This window comes from Hesperophylax consimilis, chromosome 19, assembly GCF_061612785.1.
Source record: "Hesperophylax consimilis isolate HC1 chromosome 19, BYU_Hcon_1.0, whole genome shotgun sequence".
NCBI classification, from domain to species: domain Eukaryota; kingdom Metazoa; phylum Arthropoda; class Insecta; order Trichoptera; family Limnephilidae; genus Hesperophylax; species Hesperophylax consimilis.
The window spans coordinates 4,920,514-4,935,564 of record NC_142854.1 but is presented as its reverse complement, the minus strand read 5'-3'; the positions used below and the strand labels follow the sequence as shown (position 1 = coordinate 4,935,564).

Genomic DNA, 15,051 nt, shown 5'->3' with positions numbered 1-15,051 from the left:
GTTCTGTTGATATTTGCTAGACATAACTGAAATTATAACAGAACTTGAAAATTAACTTTGAAATTTGATCAATTGTTCAAATTCTTCGAAACAATCCGTCATTAAAGTTGTGGTGTGATTCATTTGCAAATCGTAACTCAATATACCACCAGAGAAAGCCGTCTATTTAGTCAATGGTTTTGGCGTGAGTGTCCAGTATTACAGATATTGACAGAGTGTATAATTTTATTGTTAGAATAATATGTTCTAGTTTATTTACGTCAACAATACGTACCTATATTTCGTGAATTTGATCGCATTTTTTTCTGTGCCAAAGATGTCAAACGGTGCTATACCACTGTCTAGAACGTTGACTTAAAAGGGAGGATACGCAACATGGCATAATAACCCTAAAATGATATCATGATAATACTATTTACTATAAAAATCTCAAATCATATCTTGTACCTACCAGTTTGTGAAATCGTTCCCTTGGAACAACAAGGTTAATAATAATTGGATGACTTGTATAACGCCGTTTTTGTGCAAAATCACCTCAAGGGCACTGTACAAAAGGTTATATCTGCCATTGATATGTAACTAAGAATTGAGGTTCAAAGTTAATAAGATGGTAATAATTGTCACTTCTTGAAAGCCGGACCTCGATACCTAAAAAAGTCAGATGGAAACTTGATAACAGTAAGGAAAGCACGAAATGTAGTGATACGGATAAAAATTGTCAATTTATTGAAAATCTGATAAATTTATTCGTTTTCCTGTTAAAAACGGGACTGCAGGCCTATAAAGAATAAATTAACAAATTTCATGACAAACTATCAGTAAAACACGAAAATGTTATGACGTAGTCGAAACTCGTGTTCTTAAAAATGATAATATTTTCGCATCTCATGCGTAAACACATTTTCAGATATATTCTGAATGAGAGAGGCTCCTCCGATTACCTCTCACCCAAAGATATTAGAAGAACACAATATCTTTGCTCTCACCCTAGAAGATAGGTGGAAACTTGAGTGGCAATCGGCCAACGTGGGAATTGACCATCTCATACAGGACCCCACCGAGAGACAGCCTGGGTTCTCATTGCCTCGCAAAACCTGGTGCACCATCAATAGGTTACGGTACTCCCATAGCCGCTTTGCCCACATGATGCACAGATGGGGCCTTAAAGAGTCGGCGATGTGTGAATGTGGTGCGGTGCAACGAATACCCTATCCATTAATATAATAATAATATCTTTATTTAGGAAAGTTTACACATTACAACTATACCTACATATTATGGTGTACATTGATTTGTAACTTTTATATTTAAGGTTATAAAATGAACAGACAAATACAAACATAATATTGTGAAGGTAAAAAGAAAACAAAAGTACAGTTGAGGTTTTTCAAATACCGCCTCACTAGGCTAGCCTGTGTTGAGGCAGAATTTTTCGTGTTAGTTCCTAATACCTTTGAACATACCTATACTTGTATTAAGATGTATTCGCTCAATAATGTGGTGACTTCAATAACTGCGAATTTGGGTGAATGCACCGGTGAAGGCCCTATTCTTATTTTTGATCCAAATTTTTACATTATCTTTGAATTTTTTTTGTGAATCAAGTTGTTTTATGCCGTCTGGAAAAATGTTTTAGAGTCTTGTCGCAAAGTATTCAAAGTTCCGTTGACCAAACGTATGTGCTATCGGCATTTGTTGTTGCTTCGAGTACATCGTGTATTTGAACTTTTTTCGTAGTAATTATGTATATTTGAGTATAGATGAGTTAGGATAGTTTTTGCATATTGCGGGATTTATGAGGTTCACATGGCGACGCCTGAGGCTTTAGAATTGCTCACAGACATAGATATCCCCCTCTGACCCCCCACCATACCTTTACCTTCCCAGAACATCCTCTCCTTCCTTTCCTTAAAAAATATTCTCCACACAGCATCCCTAAAGATGAAATTATTTTCCTTAAGGCTCAAGTTCTGCGGTTAACGTAAAAAAAAAACTTCTTTATGCCGGACCTCGATACCTAAAAAAGTTCAGTTGCTTCCCCGACTAATGTTTTTTTTCCAATTGTTTGGTATTATCGCTACCATAACAATTTTCATTTATTTAAAAAATGAAAAACCCTTCGGTAAATGTTTACTGGCAGATAATAAAAACAACATGAAATCATCCAAAAACAAATACATTTAAAAAATATTGAACAGCGAAGAAAATATCAAAACAAACCAAATTGCTTGTTCGCATAGTACCTCTATTCAAATTGTTATTACTTAGAAATATTATTATTTTTCTTGTATAAAGAAAATGTTTTTAGAAAATAAAATTCATTACGCTGCTATCCAAACATTTTTTTCTCTTACTGCTTAAACTAGAACACCAAACATTTTTACATTATTATTCATCTTCATAATACCGTAATATGGGGTGACTTTATCATCGCAGGTATCTGCATAATTCTCGCTACCACTCAGAAATTACTCGCTTATTTGTAATGATTTCTTTTCAGGCAAAGCGAATACAAAGTTGCTTCAAAAATAAACGTTAAAATACAGGATTTTCCAATAAGAGGTGTTATTTTGATATTCAATCGTAAAAGATCAATGGTTTCGTTGCTTGTGTGGCACGTAGCGTCGTCTTGTTGATCCAATTTCGGCAATAAAAAATCATTTATCATCTCTCGATAGCGCAATCTATTCACCGTAACTGTTGCTCAAGCCTCATTTTCGAAAAAGTAAGGTTCAATGACTCCGCCGGACCATAAACTGCACCAAAAAGTCACACGTTGAGGAAAAAGAGGCTTTTTAACAATAATTCTTGGGTTTTCCGAGCCCCAGATGCGACAATTTTGCTTGTTGACGAAACCACCGTGGTGGAAATGGGCCTCATCACTCAAGATGATTTGCCTTTGATTCACTCAAGTGAATTTTTAATAATTTCAATGCGTTGTTGAAGCGTGTATCGTTCCATTTTTATTAATGGCGTAGTTTCTACTTGTCAAATGTCAAAAATAACAGCTTCAAAAGTAACATCTACCGAAATGGCGGGCTATTCAAAATAACACCTCTTATTGGAAAACCCTGTAGTTGTATATTTGTTATGTTTTTTTTTTTTTTTTTTTTTTTTTTTTTTTTATTAAATATCAAAATAATATACAAAAATCAAAAAGTCCCAATAAACTACTTTAAAGTAGTTTGTCATTGAATTTGTCATTCAGACATATTGATGTAGTAGACGCTATATTTTATTCATTCTGACATATTTTTGTAGTTGACGCTATAAAATAGTTGTATTATTGTTATATTCATACATGTTTACGTAGTTGACGCTATATTTTAGATATGATCATTCGAGAGCATTCCACAACATCACGGAACATTTTGCAATGTTCTGGAATGTTTGGGAATAGTCTGGAATGTTCGGGATCATCTTAATATATAAAAATTCAGCCTGATTATGTTTGTGCTCGCAAAACTCGAAAAGTAGTCGACCGATTTCGCTGAAAATTTCAAAGTTCGTTGTTATTAGTGCCAGGAGTATTTAAAGATATGCAAATGGGAGAAGAAGTCAGGGACGCCCGAGGAATGTTTAACGCAATATATCTGCACTAGAATGAGATACGGAGTAGAATTAAAATCGATGTAATGTAGTTTTTTAACAGTAACATTGTGGTATACAGTAGTGAATGGTGGAAGAAGTCGGACACGCCCGAGAAAGACATTAGCAATAGCGAAGCATTGCGGGGGATCCACTAGTATATATACCACTATACTGACTCTTTATCTCATTCAAGTGTAGAGATAATGCGTAACAATGTAGAAGCGATCAGTGGCTGAATTGGCATCGCGTTTGGGTTCCACCCAGGTTTAGTGCGTTCAATTCCTCGGCTAACTAAGTCCTCCATCACAACACAAGCAACATTTTCCGCTTACTATGGTGGTAGTAGGAGATTTTCAATATTGTCAGGTTATTTGTAACCCGGGGATGTTTGTCTTTCACAAATGCACAAACCAAACATGGAGAAATATACAAGGCGTCCGGGGGTAAAGTCCACAACTTCTGAAGGTGATTCTAAATGATTTACAAGTAAAAAAGATGAACTACTTTTTTCGAAATTCCAACTATTTGCTGTAGGTAAAAAAGATGATTTGTTTGCCTGGAAAAATAAAAAAATATTTGTGTAAATATTTTTTTAAAAAACGATGGAATTTCGAAAAAAAATAATTATTCGCTTTTCATTTTATTATTTGTAGGGCAGCTCCCATGTTCACGTGATTATAAAATCGTATTACCTGCGGCGCATTCTACCATAATATTTTATCAGAAAACTGGCCGTAATGAGAAAACAAATCTCGGAAATGTTAGTTTATTAGGGCATTGCCGCTAGCTCACTGAAATACCCGCATTTCAGCGAACAAGCTTCCTAGAATACTAATTATTCTTGAAAAATATTGTTTTCTTTTCATAAATAACTTCAGGGAAAATATTTGTTTACTTTCGTTTAACCTCAAGTGTGCCAAGAATCCATCGTGGATTTCTGACGATTGAACACGTCGTGTGCCGGCTAATCCACCGTGGATTTCTGCTTTGAACCCGACTGTAAAACCCTTTTCAATTTTTTATTCTGTCAGAATGTTGGAGAATTTGTGCATTGCGATAAAATGCAAATAAATGTAATATTTCTGGACATATACGAAAACTAAATACTACCTTTTTAAAGGTTGAAGTAAGGCGCTTTAGAAATAATAATTGTAATTTATTTATTTCACATATATTTCAATTATCGGAAATTAAAGTATAATTTTTTAATAAGGCAAATGTAAGGCAAACGTTATTTCAGCCCACTTTTTGTCGTTTAATATAAAAATAAATAATATGAAATTAAAAAATATCATTACCTTTTATTTTTCAAATTTCTGTCAAGACAGTTGGTTTCACAAAGGTGAATATTTTAATTATTCAGTGGTTAACTTTTTGAATAAAGTGTGAGGTTTTCTCGTTTAAATCTTACATCTTATCATGACAGTAAAGGAGATACAAAAATTTCTGTGAGACCTTACGAACTGTTCCCCAAAGCGAAAAAACTATCCCAAGGGGTTAATAAATGCTCCTTGCATACTGAAATATTCGCTTATTGTTCTGTGAAAAAGTGCTTCACAGAATTCCGTGTGAAATTTCATAATACTGGTTTTTAAAAGTAATAGCACCGTATTCATTATTATAAAAGCCTCATATGGCTTATTTTATTGTGAACCAAGCTTATTTAGTTGTAAAATATAATAAATGTCTTGTGAAAACACTGTCCTAACGTTGAAAAATTTCTAGTATAATACTATAGGCAGTCACCACGCGCGCATTTTGTAGCCACGATATTATTTTTCCTGTACGGTATCCCCAACGAAAGCAGCGTTCTACTTACCTACTGAGCGGAGTTTTGACCGGCCGCCATTCACTGCTGGGAACTGGTTTGACTAACTGTTCGCGTATATCTTCTGACTTAGGACGGGTTGTTTCGGAGAATCTGAACAATTCATCAAATTTCAACGATCATTTTCAAGTTCTGTGAAAGACTTATTCAAGTTCTGTTTTTATATCATTGTAGGCTAGTTGCTTAACAAAACTGAAATAAAAACAGAACTTGAAAAAAACTTTAACAGAACTTGAAAATGAACGTTGAAATTTGATGAATTTTACCCGAAACAACCCGTCCTTAGTGTCGTGTTAATAATGTTACAATAAATTCAATAAACAATAGATTCCGTGAAACATAACCACATTTATTTCAATCAACATGACACCCCAATAGTATGCGAGAACGATGAGGTAAGCGTCTATCTCCGCATACTATAATACCTTACCAGTCTATTTGGCTATTTTATGTTGATTATCAATTAAAAACATCAACATCCCACGTCGCTCGATGAATGTAACAGTCCATACTGATAAAATTATGCAATTTACGTACATTTCGGTGAGATTGAAGTACGTAATTACTTACGTAAATGTCACATTTGACATTTGTTACTGGGCTATTTGGCTTACCAAGGCTTAAGCGGCCGATTTAGCCCGCTTAAATTTGCACGAGGAATGTCGCACATAGCGAGGATACAGACTGACTGATATACCGGGCTCTATGTATGTATACGTGTGTCGCGGGCTCTCTCAGTTTTCATTCTGAAATAACAAAAATGCTCCCGTTATTGTTATTGGGGTGTTTTCGATCAAACTCACTTTTATGGACAAACATTCGGCGGAATGTAAAACATGCTGTGCATCGATGTTCACGCCCTGATATCAGGGTTGTCATAATGTTTTCCAAGCATCTAACTTTTTAACAAGATCGGTGTTTTTACAGTTGTATTTTTTCGTGAAGTTTTGTTTTCATTGCATTTTATTACTGTCGGGAAATTATTATTAGAGCAGATACATAACCTTAGTTACATCAACCTCACACAATTCAATCTTTCAAAATGCTGCTTGGAGGTTTTTTTAAGGAAGCGAAGGATAGGAAGTTCTAGGAAGAAGAAAGGTGTGAGAGGTACATAGAAATCTGGGAATCAGTGTGTCCAGGAGTGAATGACGTATGCATCCATCCGTCCCACTACGGTGACATGTGAAGGGTCAAGAGAGTCCGGCTGGAGAGGTAAAAGCATCTCCCTCAACAGGCCTCTCCTGATTCGGATCACTACGCAGTTTATTGGCAAACGCACTCCTCCTAAGTCACCCAAGTCAACATGGCGAACCACTTTGAACGACCTTTGGCAGAGCGATGGTACCCATACTCACCTACCAAAACGATACACAACTAACTTTGTAAGCTAAAAACCGTTGTGATAAAAATTTTAACCTGAAACTATCCAAATTGATTGATGCCACAGCTCATCGATTGGAAGTTTCACGGAATCAGCACAGACGCTTTCTGGTTACGACAGTGGGTCTTAACTATTAGGCTACCGTTACAAACTACAAACCCTTCAAATAGCCCATAATGTATATTTCACGATGTTTGTTGTATTTCTCAACCACCGCATAAATCCACTCCAGAGATTTTTTGCATATTATTTAAACAGACATAAATTTGCAAACACGTTTTGAGAGAGATCGCTTGTCATATGTGTCAAATTTATAGAATCTAAAAATATGGGATAAAAGGTGAAATATTGGTGAGTTCATTGGCTTTTAACCGCAGTAAGCAGTTTATAGTATTCCGTATTAATATTATGAGGAGTCATATTAATTAAATATTATTCAATTTATTGAACCTTAATTTTCAATTGATTGAATAAAACACTTGTTGCTCTGTAAAAACAAAGAAATTAAATTAAAATTTATTGAATTAGTTTATTTTTAACATTCAGTTTAGTTTGGTTTGGTTACTTCAACCATTTGCAAAATCTGACGCAATTTCGCCATCTTGATTTTAGTTCAAAAGCTCTGCTTTATCGGCAAACACGGAACGCGGACGGCAAAATTCAAAATTTAAATTAAATATATTTGTTTTTCATATGAATGTAGAACTAATCGCTCGAGTGGATATCTTGTTATAAACATCGATTTAAAGAATCACATCGATAAATACTTGATGTCAAATAAATCAAACACATCCCTACATTCAATGTTCAGAAAAATAATAGCCATAGCTACAAATGAACGCATAGCGAACCGTCGAATTTAAAATTTGCTTTGTTCAAAATTCTGTCTCAAAATAGGAAATTGGAAAATCCAGAATTTGGAAAAAATCGTTTGTGAACGCACAGGAAAAAAATAGACTGCTAAATTACAAATGTCTTTTTATTAAAAGATTTCAAATTTTATCCAACCTGGCATCACCAATTGGGGTATGTTATGAGGCCGCAAGGAGGGAAGGAATGGGGAAGAGGAAAGTGGGAAAGTACCTGACTATTCAGATCTGGTCACCAAACATGGATAGAATAGAAAAGAGAATATTTTTCTGAAAAATTATTATTAGTTACAAAATTTACATGTGCAACGGAATTTCAACCTGTGATTATTATTACCGTCTGTTATATTTATCATAAAATCTAATATAAAGGTATTATTTATAAATTAAATAATGCTACCTCGTTTGAACCAATATATTTTTTTACACATACGCCAACCAGTTTCGGAACAACCGTTCCTTCTTCAGGGCAAATTATACTAACTTGACAATACAAAACAATGAGTGAACATAATATATTACAAAGTGCAGAAGTAGGGGTGGAGGCATTCTAGGGATTACTGGGCGTCTTGTATAGGACTAGCAGGTTCTTCAAAACCTAACCTAACTGCTAACCTTATATAAATCTCAAGTTTGACCAACAATTGAACTTGGGAGCATTCTGGGCTGGAGCTCCACAATACTTGATAAACCTACTTGATTCTGTGCAAAAAAATGCTGTTCATCTGATTGACAATAGCCAGCATATTGACAACAGACCGATTGCCATCTCTAATGCACAGACGAAATGTCTGTTCTATGGGTATTTTAATGTAGCCTGGTCTAAAGAGCTAGCAGCATTGATTCCTGGTGCACAGGTGCACGTGCATGAGTGTGAAACGTGAACATCTTAGACATATTAAATTTATTTATAACTTGCTGACCCGGCGCTGCTGGGGTTGTCTTTAGGACATAGACATATACCACGATAAATTTTTCTGTGGGCCTTTTTAAGTTATACAACTCCGTCCTACATTACTGTGATGTATCTCATAAGGTTTAGCCAGAGTTAGCAATTTAAGCGCCCGAAAATTTTGTTTTATTGTTTTTCTCTACTTTCTACAAATATATTTTTTTTCTTTATTCATAAAATATATTTGAAAAAAGTTTTTTAAATCCTTTTCGACTACCACACTAGACACATGTCCGTATTATGGTAGTCGAAATTTGTGTATAGTTATATAAATGTAATACATGATTCATTGGTTAATATATTATTTTGTGAAATGCAATATATTTGTAAAATAGGTAATACTTTAACTGAAAATAAGAAAGAGATTAATTATTTTAAACAGAATTTAAATGAAAAAAAAGAATACCTAATAAAGCAATTGAACTTTATTTAATGACGTCAGGCATTCTTTAAAATAGTTCCTTCCCTTCGTAAATAACCAATTCTGAATATGTAATATTGGGTAGATTGAATCTTGTAAAAATAATAAAAATAAGGTAGGATACAAATAAAAATAATAGATAATGTTAGGAATAATAGAAATAAAAATAAGAATAATCGCATCAGCGTAATATAAATTTTTTGTTGATAGTTAATTTAGAGATAAAATTTTTACTCGAGAAATATGAAAAAATAAGAACAGTTTTAAGATGTAAGGCATTCTTTATAATATTTTCTTTCCCTGAGCAAATAACCAGTTCTGTACACTAATAAATGGCATAAATCATCAACTTTCGATGTCTTAATATCAGTACTCAGTAAGTCGAACATTTTAGGCGCTATATAAGGCGAAGGCTGTTTTTCTTGGAGGAATTTTACATTTTTGGTGTGATGAATAGCGGGTGCAAATATTTTGTTGAGTTTTGAGTGTTAAATCATTTTTCCTTATGATTATGAGAATTGTCTTAAGGTTAAACGCAACGCTCGTTGTATTCTACGTGTTCACAGATGGCGTTAATTAATTAATTTTGTTTAAATACGCTTTTGCAAGGTATTGCTTCACAGTATTAAGACAAATTATTTGTTTGCGCCGTCATATACGCAATATGAATATGAATAAATAGTTTTGTCCATATAAAAACTCAATTCTATCGAGAAAGGCATACAAATACAATATTGGATTGAATCATCGGTAAAATATTGTATTTGTGTGCTTTTCTCGAAAGAATTAAGTCTTTAAACGAACAAAACTATTGATTCATATTCATATTGCGTATATACGGGCGCAAACAAATAATTTGTCTTAATACTGTAAAGCAATACCTTGCAAAAGCGTATTTAAACAAAATTAATTAATTAACGCCATCTGTGAACACGTAGAATACAACGAGCGTTGTCTAGATTTGCGATTTTTTTAAAAATAATATATAAAATTCATGTATTATATATCATATATTATTTTATATATATAAGCCTTCCAGAAGAAATTCTTTAAATGATAGTGAAAACCCTATCAAAATCGGTTCAGAAGAACTAAGCGCACAAACAGACAGACGCGGATAGCGACTTTGTTTTGTACTATTTAGAGATGTTTTTGATATGTTAGTTTTATTCAAATGTATTATTTATGTTTGGCGAATCGATGGCCGCAAGCAGGTGGAAGTGTAATACAAAAGTAGTGGGTGGCACCTTGAATTGAATCGCTATTGATTATTCGAATGGCCCTCGACAAAATCTAGTTCACGTTTAAAGGGTTTTCCATACTAAAGGGTCGAATATTCGAACTGCTTTGTTTTATATACTGACATCAAAAATATTATCTTAACGTTATATTATTTTATGGACTCTAAACATATCCTTCTTTGACGAAAATTCGGAACAAATTTCTAAGATATATTAACTATAAACTAGGTCTATCAAATTGGGGATTGCTCGTGACTTTTAGGTGTTCTAGAATATTACAAAAATGGCACTATTGACGTTCATCGGTTTTTTGTATGAAGATGTTCTATTAGATTTTCTAGGAAATGCGACCAAACTGAAATTCTCTGAAAATCTTCATACAAATAATCCAATGGTCGAAAAAATAATGTTGTGTTTTTCAAACTTTATCACCCTAATACACTCGAAAGTCACGATCCGCCACTGCGTACCAATGATGGATAGTAAATTACAACCACTAGATGAAATAATTAAAATTATGAAAACCCTCAGATAGAAGACGTGTTTGCGATTATACTTTATGGAATTATAGACAGTCCTGATTTATTGATTCTAATCACCTTCAACATACCAACTAGAACTACTCGATCGAAAATTATTTTTAATTGCAACAATAATATCAGGATCGAGTAATTTAAATACTCACTTAAACCTAGATTGCATGCAGTTGGGAATACTTTGGCAGAAATTGGAAGTTATAATAATATATATAAGTTATAATAGCAATTAAGGTTAGCAGAATACTTTTTTCTGGTTCTATATAATAAGAAAACTTTACTTCTGTTTTCTGTTCCACTGAATGATTACTTACATATTATCACATGTTTGTAAAAGCCCAAGTGCGCGTATAAAATAAATTTACTTATAGACTGATTAAAATATAGATTTCAATAATATTAAGTGTGTTAAACTGTTATATTTTACCTTGGGTACAACTCCCTTCTGTAACTCAGATTAAAATATTTTACCTTGAGTATGACTCTCCCATCTGTAACCCACATTGCAATATTTTGCCTTGAGTATAACTCTCCCGTCTATAACCCACATTAATATATTTTGCCTTGAGTATAACTCTCCCACCTGTAACCCACATTACAATATTTTGCCTTGAGTATAACTCTCCCGTCTATAACCCACATTAATATATTTTGCCTTGAGTATAACTCTCCCACCTGTAACCCACATTACAATATTTTGCCTTGAGTATAACTCTCCCGTCTATAACCCACATTAATATATTTTGCCTTGAGTACAATTCTCCCAAATATAACCCACATTAATATATTTTGCCTTGAGTATAACTCTCCCATCTGTAACCCACATTACAATATTTTGCCTTGAGTGTAACTCTCCCGTCTATAACCCACATTAATATATTTTGCCTTGAGTACAACTCTCCCATCTGTAACTCACATAACAATATTTATGTACAAGCTTTTGAAAGAATACAAAATGAATTCTTACGTTAAGTTTTAACTTAACTATTGTTAATAATACACTAATTTTTACGAGACAAGCATTGCACAAAGAACGATTTATTATTTTAAGCAATAATTATTAGCCAGAAACACCTACATACATAGAAAAATCTTCCGAGAAAAAATACATGCGCCGACGGGAATTGAACCCGCGCCTCCTGATTAATCGGTTAAAAAAATTGGTTGTTTACAGGTGGAATAAATATAATAAGCAGTAATTGATGATTGAAGTACTAGTAGGTACATATTGAATTATTTGGCGGGTTGGAAATAAGCCGACGTGGCTCAGTGGTCCAGAGGGTCTGACCGGACATCAGAAAGCGTTGGTTCAATTCCCGTCGGCGGCATTTATTTTTACTCGGGAGATATTTTCAATTTTACAGGCGACTAATTATTGCTTTTAAAAATTTAGAAACAATTATGACTACTTATGTCGGGCGTGGTTATGAGTGGCGCTTGCTTCTGGTAGGCTGCGGTCACCACCTTGTTGTCGTATGTCATTAGCCGCATCCTGTCTCCAGTGACCCGGTGTCTCATCAGGCCGACGAATCCATTTAGTCCTAGTTCCGTGAACATTGTAAATGCGCTGCTGTATCTTCTGTATTCAAATGTGATTGTGCAGTTCAAGTGGCTTGATTTTAGCTTGGGATGATTGTTGAATAATATGGAAATGATTATTCTGTATTTCAATTTTGATTGTGTTTCTAAGGTTTTTTGATTCTGTAGAATTTCTCTATATATAAGATATAAAAATATGAAAATAATCGCTCTAATAATAGATTATTTTAAATCAGGTGTCGCTAATCGATCAATAAATTATTATAAGGCCTATTATTAACTGGATAAATGTTATATTTCTCTTTGATCTTTTCCGAATAAGTGACTCCATTATATTGGTTATTTCTTCTTCAACAAATACAATTGTAGTCAATGTTCATCCGATAATGAATCGCGTATCAATTGATATTACATTTATTACCGTCAAACGATAAAGTAAATTTATTTTTATTTCGTCGAAAATCAGTCTTCGTGGTGAAACATTATTTAAAATTGGTCACAAAAACCTATTATAATGTCTGATGACCGGCTGAGTAATAACGGCTGAGTTTGCATCGCGTTTGGGTCCCACCCAGGCGTAGTGTGTTCAATTCCTCGGCTGGCTAAGTCCTCCATCTATACACAAACAAAATTTTCCGCTTACTGTAATGGTAGTAGGAGATTTTCCAATATTGTCAGGTTATGGAAAACCCGAAAATGTTTGAAAAAAAAGATCATAAATGAAATATTATCTAACCATAAAAAAGAGGTTTTTTCCGCTCTACACCACGTGAAGAATACTTTTTTTTTAATATATTTTTTTTTATTCTAGATAAAAGAATATTACATTTTCACTTATTTAATTAGAAATAACATATATATTACACATAAATATATTACACACTGATATTATTCACTTTCATTGTTTTGTTGATTGAGCATAAAACTGAACAATGTTTTTTTAAATGTACCTATACTTTTTTCATTTTTAATTTCGTCTGGGAGGCAATTGTATATGTTGCTTCCCTCGTAACCAATGGATTGCTTGCCATAATGAGTATGTATGGTGTTTAAATGTATTTTATCGTGTTGCCGTGTAAAGTGTGTGTGTACTTGGGACGTTTTAATGAGTTCTGTATTTGTATGTATGAGTTTATTATTTATATAATATATGGTAGGTAAAATGAACCTTCTTATATAACGTGAAGACTGTGATTACAGAAGGAAGTAGGTCATATATCATAATATACCTATTACACAAACAATGGGAGACTGAAAAAAAATTATGGGCCCCTGCGCACTAGGTAGCCTGGCTGCGGTATCGTAGCTATGGCAGCCGAAATATTGAGCAGCCAGTTTTAACAGCCAGTCGACGATCAGTAGTGAGTCTTCCTTCGAGCGATATGAACGAAACTCATTTCCAAACTAAATTTCAACTAGTTTCGGAACACAAAATGCTCCAAGCGGCTACGACAAGTGCGCGGAGAAGTTTAGCCTTGTCCCGCATTGGCTCATGATTGCGCGCAGCCAATTGGCTGCCGTGCAATCATGTGCTATCTAATGGCTGACGCAGCCAGGAATTGCCGCTAGTGCGCGGGCTCCAATGAGCCATCATAAAGTTGGACTGGCTGACTAGTGTGCGGGGGCCCTAATGTTTTAAATGTGTTATTCTCTATTTGAGAAAAATGTAAATTTTTATAAAAAGGTTATGATTAATGTGTTGGGGCAATTAAATCACCAAAAAACTATTTTTGATTGTGTCTCTTTGATCGTAACTCCGGTTCAATGAACTCTTTTTGGTTTGAATTTAAGTGTCATTTTCAATATTGGAACGGAACTGATAACCTAACTGTTTTATTATATTTTTTTATTTTATTTATTTATTTTTTTGTGTTTAATTTGTATTTAACTCCATTTAATTTTTAAAATTTAATATAAATTAAATTTAATAATATTATTATTAAGTTCTGCAAGTATTTTTTGTTATTGTTACAGCTGTTTCGGCTTTCAAGTTCATTTTTAAACTGTGGTTATAATCACGTTTAGACGACTTATTTATATGATTCTATTTTACCCTCTCCCAATTTAAAATGATTTTTTGCCTGATAAACCGATTTACTGATAAAATAATTGTGACAATAGATTTCATATTCTGTGTGGTATTTTGAAGGTATTAATATAATATTTAAACTGAATATTATTTTATAAATTTCATAGAATTCAAAAAGTCCCGTGTTTCTTACAAATCTGTACTATTTATTTAATTACTTAGAACAAGAAAACCCAGTGAAAACTGGACAATGTTATGAAATTATGCACTTCACTTACATTGAAAGTGTTTCGGCAACCTTCAATCCATAATATTTTAAGTATTTTGTGATGAATTATGCATTTTTAATACTAAAAATAAAACAGAAGAAATTATTTTCTCTGGTAAATTATTCTTCGGCCTCCGTTGTCGAGGGATAACGCTCTCGACTAGCAAGCTGGAGGTCACGGGTCAAATCCATTATCAATTTGTGTTATTTCACAATAGATTCATTTAAAAGGATATAAAGTATATTTGCGGCACGTTCCAGAGTGGAAGATACTTTTAGTATCGCCCTGTTATAAGACCATCATTATGAATTTTAACTTTGCTTGAAATTGCTTTGGCCGTGTTTGGTGACCAGATCTGAATAGCCAGGTACTCCCCCACCTTCCTCTCACCA

The 15,051-nt window shown here is 33.6% G+C and overlaps 1 protein-coding gene across 1 annotated transcript in view; it reads left to right on the top strand.

Moving 5' to 3' along the window:
• The window catches only part of GABA-B-R1 (gamma-aminobutyric acid type B receptor subunit 1), a 462,430-nt gene that overhangs the window by 286,484 nt on the left and 160,895 nt on the right, over positions 1–15,051 (top strand). The window lies entirely within an intron of this gene.